The sequence below is a fragment of the Microtus pennsylvanicus genome, chromosome 13, assembly GCF_037038515.1.
Source record: "Microtus pennsylvanicus isolate mMicPen1 chromosome 13, mMicPen1.hap1, whole genome shotgun sequence".
Classification (NCBI taxonomy): Eukaryota; Metazoa; Chordata; class Mammalia; order Rodentia; family Cricetidae; genus Microtus; species Microtus pennsylvanicus.
The window spans coordinates 1,377,082-1,394,022 of record NC_134591.1 but is presented as its reverse complement, the minus strand read 5'-3'; positions in this window follow the sequence as shown (position 1 = coordinate 1,394,022).

Genomic DNA, 16,941 nt, shown 5'->3' with positions numbered 1-16,941 from the left:
GGTCCACAGTGTTGTGTCTCTCATTATCTACTCTATCTCAGTGGTCCACATTGTTGTGTCTATTGTTATCTACTCTAACTCTGTGGTCCACAGTGTTGTGTCTCTCATTATCTACTCTATCACACGGTCCACAGTGTTGTGTCTCTTATTATCTACTCTATCTCAGTGGTCCACAGTGTTGTGTCTATTATTATCTACTCTAAATCTGTGGTCCACAGTGTTGTGTCTATTATATCTACTCTAACTCTGTGGTCCACAGTGTTGTGTCTATTATTATCTACTCTAACTCTGTGGTCCACAGTGTTGTGTCTCTCATTATCTACTCTATCTCAGTGGTCCACAGTGTTGTGTCTATTATTATCTACTCTATCTCAGTGGTCCACAGTGTTGTTTCTATTATTATCTACTCTATCTTAGTGGTCCACAGTGTTGTGTCTCTCATTATCTACTCTAACTCTGTGGTCCACAGTGTTGTGTCTATTATTATCTACTCTGTCTCAGTGGTCCACAGTGTTGTGTCTCTCATTATCTACTCTAACTCTGTGGTCCACAGTGTTGTGTCTCTCATTATCTACTCTAACTCTGTGGTCCACAGTGTTGTGTAGCTCATTATCTACTCTATCTCAATGGTCCACAATGTTGTGTCTATTATTATCTACTCTAACTCTGTGGTCCACAGTGTTGTTTCTCTCATTATCTACTCTATCACACGGTCCACAGTGTTGTGTCTATTATTATCTACTCTATCTCAGTGGTCCACAGTGTTGTGTCTATTATTATCTACTCTAACTCTGTGGTCCACAGTGTTGTGTCTATTATTATCTACTCTAACTCTGTGGTCCACAGTGTTGTGTCTTTCATTATCTATTCTAACTCTGTGGTCCACAGTGTTGTGTCTTTTATTATCTACTCTAACTCTGTGGTCCACAGTGTTGTGTCTCTCATTATCTACTCTAACTCTGTGGTCCACAGTGTTGTGTAGCTCATTATCTACTCTATCTCAGTGGTCCACAGTGTTGTGTCTATTATTATCTACTCTATCGCAGTGGTCCACAATGTTGTGTCTATTATTATCTACTCTAACTCTGTGGTCCACAGTGTTGTTTCTCTCATTATCTACTCTATCACACGGTCCACAGTGTTGTGTCTATTATTATCTACTCTATCTCAGTGGTCCACAGTGTTGTGTCTATTATTATCTACTCTAACTCTGTGGTCCACAGTGTTGTGTCTATTATTATCTACTCTAACTCTGTGGTCCACAGTGTTGTGTCTTTCATTATCTACTCTAACTCTGTGGTCCACAGTGTTGTGTCTTTTATTATCTACTCTAACTCTGTGGTCCACAGTGTTGTGTCTCTCATTATCAACTCTATCTCAGTGGTCCACAGTGTTGTGTCTATTATTATCTACTCTATCTCAGTGGTCCACAGTGTTGTGTCTATTATTATCTACTCTAACTCTGTGGTCCACAGTGTTGTGTCTTTTATTATCTACTCTAACTCTGTGGTCCACAGTGTTGTGTCTATTATTATCTACTCTATCTCAGTGGTCCACAGTGTTGTGTCTCTCATTATCTACTCATTCTCAGTGGTCCACTGTGTTGTGTCTCTCATTATCTACTCTATCTCAGTTGTCCACAGTGTTGTGTCTATTATTATCTACTCTAACTCTGTGGTCCACAGTGTTTTGTGTATTATTATCTACTGTAACTCTGTGGTCCACAGTGTTGTGTCTTTTATTATCTACTCTCTCTCAGTGGTCCACAGTGTTGTGTCTATTATTATCTACTCTATCTCTGTGGTCCACAGTGTTGTGTCTCTCATTATCTACTCTATCTCAGTGGTCCACAGTGTTGTGTCTCTCATTATCAACTCTATCTCAGTGGTCCACAGTGTTGTGTCTATTATTATCTACTCTATCTCAGTGGTCCACAGTGTTGTGTCTATTATTATCTACTCTAACTCTGTGGTCCACAGTGTTGTGTCTTTTATTATCTACTCTAACTCTGTGGTCCACAGTGTTGTGTCTATTATTATCTACTCTATCTCAGTGGTCCACAGTGTTGTGTCTCTCATTATCTACTCATTCTCAGTGGTCCACTGTGTTGTGTCTCTCATTATCTACTCTATCTCAGTTGTCCACAGTGTTGTGTCTATTATTATCTACTCTAACTCTGTGGTCCACAGTGTTTTGTGTATTATTATCTACTGTAACTCTGTGGTCCACAGTGTTGTGTCTTTTATTATCTACTCTCTCTCAGTGGTCCACAGTGTTGTGTCTATTATTATCTACTCTATCTCTGTGGTCCACAGTGTTGTGTCTCTCATTATCTACTCTATCTCAGTGGTCCACAGTGTTGTGTCTCTCATTATCAACTCTATCTCAGTGGTCCACAGTGTTGTGTCTATTATTATCTACTCTATCTCAGTGGTCCACAGTGTTGTGTCTATTATTATCTACTCTATCTCAGTGGTCCACAGTGTTGTGTCTATTATTATCTACTCTATCTCAGTGGTCCACAGTGTTGTGTCTATTATTATCTACTCTATCTCAGTGGTCCACAGTGTTGTGTCTATTATTATCTACTCTATCTCAGTGGTCCACAGTGTTGTGTCTATTATTATCTACTCTATCTCAGTGGTCCACAGTGTTGTGTCTATTATTATCTACTCTATCGCAGTGGTCCACAGTGTTGTGTCTCTCATTATCTACTCTAACTCTGTGGTCCACAGTGTTGTGTCTCTCATTATCTACTCTAACTCTGTGGTCCACAGTGTTGTGTCTCTCATTATCTACTCTATCTCAGTGGTCCACAGTGTTGTGTCTATTATTATCTACTCTAACTCTGTGGTCCACAGTGTTGTGTTTATTATTATCTACTCTAACTCTGTGGTCCACAGTGTTGTGTCTCTCATTATCTACTCTATCACACGGTCCACAGTGTTGTGTCTATTATTATCTACTCTAACTCTGTGGTCCACAGTGTTGTGTCTATTATTATCTACTCTAACTCTGTGGTCCACAGTGTTGTGTAGCTCATTATCTACTCTATCTCAGTGGTCCACAGTGTTGTGTCTATTATTATCTTCTCTATCTCAGTGGTCCACAGTGTTGTGTCTATCATTATCTACTCTATCTCAGTGGTCCACAGTGTTGTGTCTCTCATTATCTACTCTATCTCAGTGGTCTACAGTGTTGTGTCTCTCATTATCTACTCTAACTCAGTGGTCCACAGTGTTGTGTCTCTCATTATCTACTCTAACTCTGTGGTCCACAGTGTTGTGTCTCTCATTATCTACTCTAACTCTGTGGTCCACAATATTGTGTCTCTCATTATCTACTCTATCTCAGTGGTCCACAGTGTTGTGTCTATTATTATCTACTCTAACTCTGTGGTCCACAGTGTTGTATCTATTATTATCTACTCTAACTCTGTGGTCCACAGTGTTGTGTCTCTCATTATCTACTCTATCACACGGTCCACAGTGTTGTGTCTATTATTATCTACTCTATCTCAGTGGTCCACAGTGTTGTGTCTATTATTATCTACTCTAACTCTGTGGTCCACAGTGTTGTGTCTATTATTATCTACTCTAACTCTGTGGTCCACAGTGTTGTGTCTATTATTATCTACTCTAACTCTGTGGTCCACAGTGTTGTGTCTCTCATTATCTACTCTATCTCAGTGTTCCACAGTGTTGTGTCTAATATTATCTACTCTATCTCAGTGGTCCACAGTGTTGTGTCTATTATTATCTAATCTAACTCTGTGGTCCACAGTGTTGTGTCTCTCATTATCTACTCTATCTCAGTGGTCCACAGTGTTGTGTCTATTATTATCTACTCTATCTCAGTGGTCCACAGTGTTGTGTCTCTCATTATCTACTCTATCTCAGTGGTCCACAGTGTTGTGTCTATTATTATCTACTCTACCTCAGTGGTCCACAGTGTTGTGTCTCTCATTATCTACTCTAACTCTGTGGTCCACAGTGTTTTGTCTATTATTATCTAGTCTTTCTCAGTTTTCCACAGTGTTGTGTCTATTATTATCTACTCTATCTCAGTGGTCCTCAGTGTTGTGTCTCTCATTATCTACTCTATCACACGGTCCACAGTGTTGTATCTAATTCAGTTTCTATTCTAACTTTTATTACCAGCCCAAAGCTACCTTTTTATATCTATCATCCTCATACAGTTTTCATTTCTTTCGTGAGTTTCTTCTCTGAATTTTGTAACAAGGAAAACTATAACAATCTAATTCACCTCCATCAGAGACCCAATAAAGAAATAACATTACCTGCGTATTAGTGCATACAGAGCCAACAGTTTCCACAAATCAAGAAATGACCGAGACATCTTTCTCTCTGGACAGTTACCCAAGGTTCCTATGTAACACTGGGGCATCCATCTTCAGCCTGCAGTTCTAGAATATCCTGCAGACTTTTCTGTGAAACAAGAAATTCTGAAGGGCTGTCCTACCCTTGGCAAAGTTCAGCAGTTATTGTGTTTTGTGTCCTGCTTGTCCCATTAGGACAGCACACTGTCAGCGGTTGAGGTAGGGGCATTTTCTTGCCTAGTGCCCACATTTTTCACAAAGAAAAATGGAGTTTTCTTCGATGCCCTTCATTTTCTCTGAAGTAGATTGATGTTACCAGGAGTAGACATGTCTTATTGCTATAATAAAGTGAACCTATGTTACTAAAACATCTTAAATGCCATATTCTGTAGGTCTCTGAAGTGTTTGAAGACCACCTATCTAAAATACATCTGTTTGACCTTTAAAAGATATTTATTACGACGAGAAGTTTGATTGTAATAGGTGACTAACTACTAACCTGCATTTATTTATTATCCTAAATAGTTTGTAATAGTAACTTTCAAGAAATTGCTAAATGAGCTGAATAGATACAATACCTTGAACAAGATTAGAAATGTATGTATAGTATGTTCCAATAAAAATAACCTTGAGTTTGTATCAATATACAAAAATCCATATCAGTTAAAATATTTAAAACTAGCAGTTGCCTTTTGGTTTAAAAGTGGATTCAATAATATACCTTTTTATTCTATCACTTCTATAACGTATATACAGTATAACAAAATAGCTTCAATTTTGTATCATTATATACAATTTCAAGCCAATATATAATATTTAAAACTAGTAGTTGCTTTGTTGGTTTAAAAGTAGATTCAATTATCTAAACTTTTATCCTTTAATTTCTATATCCACCTTTTTCTTTTCAAAACAAGAATCCTAAATCTAATCTCTTTTTTTCAGCTTTTTTTCCGGACAATTACTAATAACAACTTGTAGCCAACCCCCTTAAATGATGGAAAATATCCATAACCCATTGAATGACCAAAAACTGCCTGCCCCACTTCTTGGAGATATGGGTGTCAGGGTCTTTTTATTATTATTATTATTATTGAAAAAATGTCTACCTCCTCTCCCTTCCCCCACTTCTCTCCCCCTCTCCCCACTCCCCTCCCCCTCCCTCTCCAGTCTGAAGAGCAGTCAGCGTTCCCTGCCCTGTGGGAAGTCCAAGGTCCTCCCCCCTCCCTCCAGGTCTAGGAACGTGAGCATCCAAACAGGCTAGGCTCCTACAAAGCCAGTACATGCAGTAGGGCCAAAACCCAGTGCCATTGTCCTTGGCTTCTCAGCAGCCCTCATTGTCCACCATGTTAAGAGAGCCTGGTTTTATCCCATGCTTATTCAGTCCCAGTCCAGCTGGCCTTGGTGAGCTCCCAATATATCAGCCCCACTGTCTCAGTGAGTGGGTGCACCCCTCGCGGTCCTGACTTCCTTGCTCATGTTCTCCCTCCTTCTGCTCCTCATTTGGACCTTGGGAGCTCAGTCTATTGCTCCAATGTGTGTCTCTATCTCTATCTCCATCCATTGCCAGATGAAGGTTCTATGGTGATATGCAAGATATTCGTCAGTACGGCTATAGGATAGGGCCATTTCAGGTTCCTTCTCCTCAGCTGCCCAAGGAACTAACTGGGGACATCTCCCTGGACACCTGGGAGCCCCTCTAGAGTCAAGTCTCTTGCCAACCCTAAGATGGCTCCCTTAATTAGGATATATACTTCCCTGCTCCCATATCCACCCTTCCTTTATCCCAACCATCCCATTCCCCCAAGCTCCCCCCATCCTCCCCTTCTCACTTTTCTCTCCCCATCTCCCCTTACCCCCATCCCACCCCACCCCAAGTTCCCAATTTTTGCCTGGCAATCTTGTCTACTTCCAATATCCAAGAGGATAACTTTGGGTTCACCTTCTTATTTAGCTTCTCCAGGATCACAAATTATAGGCTCAATGTCCTTTATTTATGGCTAGAAACCAATTATGAGTGAGTACATCCCATGTTCATCTTTTTGGGTCTGGGTTACCTCACTCAGAATAGTGTTTTCTATTTCCATCCACTTGCATGGAAAATTCAAGAAGTCAATCAGAAACACCAACGATAGCCTTTGCTGGAGAGGATGCGGAGTAAGGGATACACTCATCCATTGCTGGTGGAAATGCAAACTTGTGCAACCACTATGGAAAGCAGTGTGGTGGTTTCTCAGGAAATTTGGGATCAACCTACCCCAGGACCCAGCAATACCACTCTTTGGAATATACCCAAGAGATGCCCTATTGTACTACAAAAGTATTTGTTCAACTATGTTCATAGCAGCATTATGTGTAATAGCCAGAACCTGGAAACAATCTAGATGCCCTTCAATGGAAGAATGGATGAAGAAAGTGTGGAATATATACATATTAGAGTACTACTCAGCAGTAAAAAACAATGACTTCTTGAATTTGGAATGAAAATGGATGGGAATATAAAACACTATCCCGAATGAGGTAACCCAGACCCAAAAAGATGAACATGGGATGTACTCACTCATAATTGGTTTCTAGCCATAATTTTAGGACATTGAGCCTATAATTCGTAATCCTGGAGAAGCTAAATAAGAAGGTAAACCCAAAGAAAAACATACAGTTATCCTCTGGTTATTGGAAGTAGACAAGATTTCAGGGCAAAAATTGGGAACTGGGGGGTGGGGTGGGATGGGGGTAAGGGGAGATGGGGAGAGAAAAGTGAGAAGGGGAGGATGGGGAGAGCTTGGGGGAATGGGATGGTTGGGATAAAGGAAGGGTGGATATGGGAGCAGGGAAGTATATTTCTTAATTAAGGGAGCCATTTTAGGGTTGGCAAGAGACTTGACTCTAGAGGGGCTCCCAGGGGTCCACAGAGATGTACTGAACTAGGTCCTTGGGCAGCTGAGGAGAGACAGCCTGAAATAGCCTGATCCTATAACCATACTGATGAATATCTTGCATATCACCAAAGAACCTTCATCTGGCAATGGATGGAGATAGAGACAGAGACCCACATTGGAGCAATGGACTGAGCTCCCAAGGTCCAAATGAGGAACAGAAGGAGGGAGAACATGAGCAGGGAAGTCAAGACCGTGAGGGGGGCACCCACCCACTGAGACAGTGGGACTGACCTATTGGAGCTCACCAAGGCCAGCTGGACTGGGACTGAATAAGCATGGGATAAAACCAGACTCTCTTAACATGGTGGACAATGAGGGCTGCTGAGAAGCCAAGGACAATGGCACTGAGTTTTGGCCCTACTGCATGTACTGGCTTTGTGGGAGCCTAGCCTGTTTGGATGCTCATGTTCCTAGACCTGGATGGAAGGGGGAGGACCTTGGACTTCCCACAGGGCAGGGAACCCTGACTGCTCTTCGGACTAGAGAGGGAAAGGGAAGGGAGTGGGGCGTGGGGAGTGGGGAGAGGGGGAAGGAAAAGGGAGGCAGGGAGGAGGCAGAAATTTTTTAAAAACAATTTTAATAAAAAAATTCAAGAAGTTATTGTTTTCTACCACTGAGTAGTACTCTAATATGTATATATTCTACACTTTCTTCATCCATTCTTCCATTGAAGGGCATCTAGGTTGTTTCCAGGTTCTGGCTATTTCAAATAATGCTGCTATAAACATAGTTGAACAAATGCTTTTGTAATATAATAGGGCATCTCTTGGGGTATATTCCAAAGAGTGGTATTGCTGGGTCCTGGGGTAGGTTGAACCTGAATTTCCTGAGAAATCGCCACACTGATTTAAAAAGTGGTTGCACAAGTTTGTATTCCCATCAGCAATGGATGAGTGTACCTCTTACTCCACAACCTCTCCAGCAAAGGCTATCATTGGTGTTTTTGATTTTAGCCATTCTGACAGGTGTAAGATGATATCTCAAAGTTGTTTTGATTTGCATTTCCCTGATCGTTAAGGAGGCTGAGCATGACCTTAAGTGTCTTTTGGCCATTTGAACTTCTGTTGAGAATTGTCTCTTCAGTTCAGTGCCCCATTTTTTAATTGGGTTAATTAGCATTTTAAAGTCTAGTTTCTTGAGTTCTTTATATATTTTGGAGATCAGACCTTTGTCTGTTGCGAGGTTGGTGAAGATCTTCTCCCAGTCAGTGGATTGCCTTTTTGTCTTAGTGACAGTGTCCTTTGCTTTACAGAAGCTTCTCAGTTTCAGGAGGTCCCATTTATTCAATGTGGCCCTTAATGTCTGTGCTGCTGGGGTTATACGTAGGAAGCGATCTCCTGTGCCCATATGTGATGGAGAAAGGTCATTGGCTAATAAAGAAACTGCCTTGGCCCATTTGATAGGCCAGCCTTTAGGTGGGTGGAGTAGACAGAATAGAATGCTGGGAGGAAGAGGAAATGAGCTCAGACGCCATGCTCCCCTCTCCTGGGCAGACGCGATGAAGCTCCGACCCAGGATGGACATAGGCTAGAATCTTCCCGGTAAGCGCACCTCGGTGCTACACACATGAATAGAAATGGGCCAGGCAGTGTTTAAATGAATACAACTTGAGTGTTATTATTTCGGGTAAAGCTAGCCGGTGGCTGGGAGCTGGGTGGCAGGAACGCAGCCTGCAGCTCCTTCAACACATACGCTGTAGAGTACTTCCCACTTTCTCTTCTATCAGGTTCAGTGTGTTTGGACTGATATTGAGGTCTTTGATCCATTTGGACATGAGTTTTGTGCATTGTGATAGATATGGATCTAATTTCATTCTTCTACAGGTTGACATCCAGTTATGCCAGCAACATTTGTTGAAGATCTTTCTTTCTTCCATTGTATACTTTTAGCTCCTTTATCGAATATCAGGTGTTCATAGGATTGAGGGTTAAAATCCGGGTCTTCTATTCGATTCCATTGGTCGACTTCTCTGTTTTTATGCCAATACAAAGCTGTTTTTAATACTGTAGCTCTGTAATAGAGTTTGAAGTCACGGATGGTAATGCCTCCAGAAGTTCCTTTATTGTATAAGATTGTTTTGGCTATCCTGGGTTTTTTGTTTTTCCATATAAAGTTGATTATTTTCCTCTCAAAATCTGTGAAGAATTTTGATGGGACCTTGATTGGGATTGCATTGAATCTATAAATTGCTTTGGTAGAATTCCCATTTTTACTATGTTAATCCTCCCAATCCAAAAGCAAGGGAGATACTTCCATTTTCTGGTATCCTCTTCAATTTCTTTCTTCAAAGATTTAAAGTTCTTGTCAAATAGATCTTTCACTTCCTTGGTTACCCCAAGATATTTTATGCTATTTGTGGCTATCGTGAAAGGTGAAGCTTCTCTGGTTTCCTTCTCTGCTTCCTTATCCTTTGTGTATAGGAGAGCAACTGATTTTTTGGAGTTGATCTTGTATCCTGCCACGTTACTAAAGATGTTTATCAGGAGTTCTTTGGTGGAGTTTTTGGGGTCGCTTATGTATACTATCTTATCATCTGCAGATAACAAAAGTTTAACTTCTTCCTTTCTAATTTGAATCCTCTTGATCCCCTTGTGTTGTCTTATTGCTATTGCTGGAACTTCAAGCTTTATATTGAAGAGGTATGGAGAGAATGGACAACCTTGTCGTGTTCCTGAATTTAGTTGGATGGTTTTGAGTTTCTCTCCATTTAATTTGATGTTAGCTGTTGGCTTGCTGTAAATAGTTTTTATTATATTTAGGTATGACCCTTGTATCCCTAATCTCTCCAAGACCTTTATCATAAAGGGATGTTGAATTTTGTCAAATGCTTTTTCAGCATCTAATGAAATGATCATATGGTTTTTTCTTTTAGTTTATTTATATGATGGATTACATTGATAGATTTTCATATGTTAAACCAGCATCTCTGGGATGAAGCCTACTTGATCATAATGGATAATTTTTCTAATGTGTTCTTGGATTCAGTTTGCCAGTATTTTATTGAGGATTTTGCATCGATGTTCATGAGTGAGATTAGCCTGTAATTCTCTTTCTTGATTGAGTCTTTGTGTGGTTTTGGTATCAGGGTAACTGTGGCTTCACAAAAGGAATTTGGCAATGACTCTTCTGTTTCTATATTGTGAAATACATTAAGGAGTATAGGTATTAGGTCTTCTTGGAAGTTCTGGTAGAATTCTGCATTGAAACCATCTGAACCTGGGCATTTTTTGGTAGGGAGGTTTTTGATAACAGCTTCTAATTTGTCGCAACTAACAGGTCTATTTAGATTGTTCACCTGGTCCTTGTTTAATTTTGGTATATGGTACTTATCTAAAAAAATGTCCATTTCTTTTACATTTTCCTATTTTGTGCTATACAGGCTTTTGTAGTAAGATCTAATGATTCTCTGAATTTCCTCTGTGTCTGTGGTTATGTCCCCCTTTTTCATTTCTGATATTATTAATTTGTGCATTCTCTCCTGCCGTTTGATTAGTTTGGATGGGGCTTTATTAATCTTGTTGATTTTCTCCAAGAACTAGCTTTTTGTTTCATTGATTCTTTGGATTGTTTTCTGTGTTTCTATTTTGTTGATTTCAGCCCTCAGTTTGATTATTTCCAGTCTTCTACTCCTCCTAGGTGAGTCTGCTTCTTTTTTTTCTAGAGCTTTCAGGTGTGCTGTTAAGTTTCCAATGTGTGCTTTCTCCATTTTCTTTAAGTGGCACTTAGTGCTATGAATTTTCCTCTTAGCACTGATTTCATAGTGTCCCACAGGTTTGAGTATGTTGTGTCTTTATTTTCATTGAATTCAAGGAATACTTTAATTTTTTTCTTTATTTCTTCCTTGATCCAGGGGTGGTTCAGTAGTTGACTGTTCAGTTTCCATGAGTTTGTAGACTTTCTGGGAGTAGTATTGTTGTTGAATTCTAACTTTAATCCATGGTGATCTGATAAGACACAGGTGGCTACTAATATTTTTTTGTAACTGTGGAAGTTTGCTTTGTTACTGAGTATGTGGTCAATTTTCGAGAAGGTTCCATGAGTTGCAGAGAAGAAGGTATATCTTTCCTATTTGGGTGGAATGTTCTATAGATGTCTGTTAAGTCCATTTGATTTATTACCTCCATTAATTCTCTTATTTCTCTGTTAGGTTTCTGTTTGATTGACCTGTACATTGGTGAGAGAGGAGTGTTGAAGTCTCCTACTATTAGTGTGTGGTTTGATGACTGCCTTGAGTTTTAGTAATGTTTCTTTTACATATGTGGGTGCTCTTATAATAGGGGCATAGATATTCAGGATTGAGATTTCATCCTGATGAATTGTTCCCATTATGAGTATAAAATGTCCCTCTCCATCTCTTCAGATTGATTTCAGTTTGGAGGCAACTTTGTTAGAAATTAGTATGGCCACACCTGCTTGTTTCTTAGGTCCATTGGCTTGATAAACCTTTCCCCAGCCCTTTACTCAGAGTAGATGTCTACCTTTGTGGTTGAGATGTGTTTCTTGTAAACAGCAGAATGTTGGATCCTGTTTTTGTATCCAATCTCTTAGCCTGTGCCTTTTTATATTTTATAGTTGATTGAGTCCATTGACATTAAGTGATATTAATGATCAGTGGTTGTTAACTCCGATCATTTTTTTTTTGTAGTAGAGTTTGTGTGTCTCCCTTCTTTGAGTTGTGCTGGTGAAGGGTCACTAAATGTCTGAGTTATTGTGGGCATTGTTGGACTCTTTGGTTTGTAATTTTCCTTCTATTACTTTCTGTAAGACTGGATTTGTGGCTATGTATTGTTTAAATTTGTTTTTATCTTGGAAAATTTTGTTTTTTCCATTTATAGTGAACGAAAGCTTGGCTGGGTACAGTAGCCTGGGCTTGCATCCATGGTCTTTTAGTTTCTGCAGTACATCTATCCAGGACCTTCTGGCTTTCATGGTTTCCATAGAGAAGTCAGGTGTAAGTCTGATAGGTTTACCTTTATAAGTAACTTGACCTTTTTCCTTTGCAGCTCCTAATATTCTTTCTTTACTCTGTATGTTTTATGTTTTGATTATTATATGGCAAGGGGATTTTTTTTATCCAGTGTATTCGGTGTTCTCTGTGCTTCTTGAACCTTAATAGGAATATCTTTCTTTAGGTGGGGAAAGTTTTCTTTTATAATTTTATTAAATATATTTTCTGGACTGTTAAGCTGTACTTCTTCTCCTTCTTCTACCCCTATTATTCTTAGGTTTGGTCTTTTTATTGTGTCCCAGATTTCCTGAATGTTTTGTAATGAGAATTTGTTGGATTTGCTGTTTCTTTGATCAGTGCATTTATTTTCTCTATGGTATTTTCAGTGTCTGTGATTCTTTCTTCTATCGCTTCTATTCTGTTGGTTATACTTGTCTATGGAGTTCCTGTTCATTTAACCAGATTTTTCATAGCCTTCCGTAGGTTTCTGTTTTCTTCATTACCTCCATTTCATTCTTCAAGTCTTGAACAATTCCCTTACCTGTTTGATTGCTTTTTCTTGTTCCTCTTGTTTTTCTTGGGTATCTTTGAGAGATTTATTCATTTCCTCTACCTTTTTGTTTGTCATCTCTATTTCTTTATGGCAGTTTTTTTATCTCCTGTTAAGGTCCTCTATTATTTTCATATAGTTTCTTTTAAAGTCAATTTCTTCTATTTTTCTGGAGTAGGGTGTTCAATTCTTCTTGTTTCGGGATCCTTCGATTCTGGTGATGTCATGTGCCTTTCAGGTTGTTGGAGAAATTCTTGCATTGGTGCCTGCCCATCTCTTCCTTCAAATGGAGCCAGGAGAGGCCTGGTGTCTTGGTCCAGTCTTTGCTGTGACTGACTCTCTGGGTGGATCTCCTCAGTGTAGGAACAGGAACTGTTCCTGTCTGGATGAACTCCTCAGCACTGAAACAGGGATGCCTGGTAGCCCAAGGACACTGCGGACAAAAGGGCTAACGTGGGGGGCAGGGCAGGGTCAAGTAGAACACAGGAGACCCTGCAGCACAAGCTGAAGGTGCCAGCACTTCCTTGCAGGGACCTGCCAGGCACTCACCCCTCTGGGTTGGTAGCTTTAGTGCAGGAGCAGGAAACTGTTCCTGAGCCAAGGACCTTGCAGTCAACAGGGCAGGCTTGGGGGGGGGTCTGGGTCATGTGTAACAAAGATACCCCTGCAGCAGGAGCTGGGGGAGGGGGGTTGTGCTCTCTTCTGGGACAGGCCTCCCAGGGATAGCACACACTCACCCATCCAGATGGAACTCCTCAGCACTGAAACAGGGATGCCTGGTAGCCCAAGGGCACCCCGGACAAAAGGGCAGGCAGACACTCACCCCACTGGGTGGGTAGCCTTAGTGCAGGAGGGGTATCATGTTCTTAAGATTACATTCTGCTGTCTGGGGGTGATGGCATCTTTAGGGGGCCCTGAAAAATTGGGTTAGTTATCAAGTCCTAGGAGAGCTAGCTATATTATTTGTTGTCCAGTCTCTGTGTAATGGGAAAATTCAGGGTTTATCTCAAGTCCTGGCTAGAGTAATCCGTGAGGTTGGGCCACCTCAGCTAGCCACTTTGAAATTGTCTTGAGCAGAGTGTAGTTCAAAGTCAACCCTTGGGTGGTGTTTGCCATTTTAGTGGCGTTACCATAATCCAGGTGGGATCATCATTGTAGGGCCCCATTCTCCTTCTGGAGACTTCTAAGGTTTCTGTTAGCCATGGTCATGGTTCACTGCAGAAAACTTAAACTTTTTTTATATCTTTTTTTTATTGATAAAAGGAGAATAAAAAAAAATTCCACCTCCTCCCAGCCTCCCATTTCCCTCCCCCTCCTCCCACTCTTCTCCCCCTCCTTCCACTCTTCTCCCCCTCCTCCCACCCTTCTCCCCCTCCCCCTACTCCTCTCCCCGTCCCTCTCCAGTCCAAAGAGCAGTCAGGGTTCCCTGCCCTGTGGGAAGTCCTAGGTCCTCCCCCCTCCGTCCATATCTAGGAAGGTGAACATCCAAACTGGCTAGGCTCCCACCAAGCCAGCACATTAAGTAGGATCAAAACCCCGTGCCATTGTCCTTGGCGTCTCATCAGCCCTCATTGTTCGCCATGTTCAGAGAGTCCAGTTTTATCCCATGCTTTTTCGGTAACAGTCCAGCTGGCCTTGGTGAGCTCCCAGTATATCAGCCCCACTGTCTCAGTGGTGGGTGCACCCCTCGTGGTCCCGACTTCTTTGCTCATGTTCTCCCTCCTTCTGCTCCTCATTGGGACCTTGGGAGCTCAGTCCAGTGCTCCAGTGTGGGTCTCTGTCTCTATCTCCATCCATCACCAGATGAAGGTTCTATGATGATATGCAAGATAATCGTCAGTATTGCTCTAGGATAGGGTCATTTCAGGTTCCCTATCCTCAGCTGCCCAAGGAACTAACTGGGGACCTCAGCTTGGGTACCTGGGAGCCCCTCTAGGGTCAAGTCTCTTGCCCACCCTAAAGTGGCTCCCTTAACTAAGAATTGTGGTTCTGTGCTCCCCTATCCAACCTTCCTTTATCCCAATCCTCCTGTTTCCCCAAGCCCTCCCCTCCTTCCCTTCTACCTTTTCTCTCCCCATCTCCCCTTACCCCCATCCCACCCCACCCCCTAGATCCCAATTTTCTCCCCGGCAATTTTGTCTACTTCCCTTAGCCAAGAGGATAACTATATGTTTTTCCTTGGGTTCACCTTCTTACTTAGCTTCTTTAGGTTCACCTATTGTAGACTCCGTGACCCCTATTTATGGTCAACAGAAGAAGTTCAAATGGCCAAAAGACACTTAAGGTCGTGCTCAACTTCCTTAGCAATCAGGGAAATGCAAATCAAAACAACTTTGAAATATCATCTTACACCTGTCAGAATGGCTAAAGTCAAAAACACCAAGGATAGCCTTTGCTGGAGAGGCTGTGGAGGAAGGGGTACCCTCATCCATTGCTGGTGGGAATGCAATCTTGTGCAACCACTGTGGAAGTCAGTGTTTCGGTTTCTCAGGAAATTCGGGATCAACCTACCCCTGGACCCAGCAATACCACTCTTGGGAATATACCCAAGAGATGCTCTATTATATGACAAAAGCATTTGTTCAACTATGTTCATAGCAGTATTATTTGTAATAGCCAGAACCTGGAAACAACCTAGATGCCCTTCAATGGAAGAATGGATGAAGAAAGTATGGAATATATACACACTAGAGTACTACGCTGCGGTAAAAAACAATGACTTCTCGAATTTTGCATGCAAATGGATGGAAATAGAAAACACTATCCTGAGTGAGGTATCCCAGACCCAAAAAGATGAACATGGGATGTACTCACTCAAAACTTAAACATTTTAAATGCCAGATGCAGCAGATCTTGAAGAGGTTAAAGGACCATAATTTGTTATGTAAATCCAGAGTACAAGTACTTAATTCCTAGTTACTTGATAGAGACCCAAACCTGAAATCATGTAAGGAAGCTAGATGATGCCTTTTCTAGAATTTGTTAGTATTCTGTATTACCATTAGTATGACAAAAACTTTAATATGTATTAGTCTTATAAATTTTGAGATAATATTTATGCTTTATGAAAAAGTTTGAAAGAGTCAAAATAAAACCAAAGAATTATAAGATAGTGATAATAGAATAGTCCTTTAATTTTGATTTTCTTCTGTTCAATATCAGCTGGCCCTTCTGATGTGTACTGAGATTTTGATTTTCTTTTTAGCAAGCCTGCTTGGTTTAGAGAAGGAGATAGCCATGCTCCAACTCCAAAGCCAGCTTTGATTTTTAATTTTGGTCTGGGCCATTTGCATTTTGTATCTATAGAGAACAGCAGCAACAAATATTTGGGAAGATTTATAAAATTTTATCCTGTTGGAGATGTGATATACCAATAGGCCAGTTTATTCTTTTTCTTGGGACATTTTTTTTTTCTGGCTGATTTGTCCTTTTTCTTCAAAAGTTTTGTTTGTTCAGTGGTCTTCAGATTTCTTAGTTGGATGCCTTCATTCTCTTGAAAAGGCAAAAAAAAAAACCCAAACAAACCCTTCCCCAACCCTAACTTTGCAGAGGTTTCCTTTTGGCAAGTTATATCTGATCAAATGAGAAGCATTTGTTAGTCATGTAAGTTAGTTTAGATTGAATGGTCATGCTGTTTGATGAACTATCACCTTTTCTAATTAAGAAATCTCTCTTGTTCAAATCTAGTCTTTATAATATTTGCTTTATGTTTTTTTCTGAAATTTTTATTTTTTCTTCTAAAGTTGTTTTATCATGCAGAGCAGTATGGGTTTTTTTTTTTTTACAATAGATTCTTTAGTTGCTCTAAAAAGAAGTTTTTTCCATAGTGACAATACCAGCCTTTGCCATACCTTTTGCATACTCCAGAAGGGAGGGATATTGTTCAGATTATTCTTAGAAAAAAAATTGTTTTTAGCAACGTCCTGCCTACAATCCTTTTTAAGGGATTTACTTGTTTACCGCAATTAAAACACCTGGCATTTTGATTTTTCTTCAAACCTTTGGAAATCACCTCTCTGATCTAAGCATCGTCATGATTATGAGATTCAATATTGACTGTGTCATGGGTCCATTCCTCTATGGGTGCTGATCTTTTCTTTAAAAGTCCAATTACCATTTTGCATTGTGAATTAGCATATTCAAAAGCCAAAGATTCAATAATTATTTG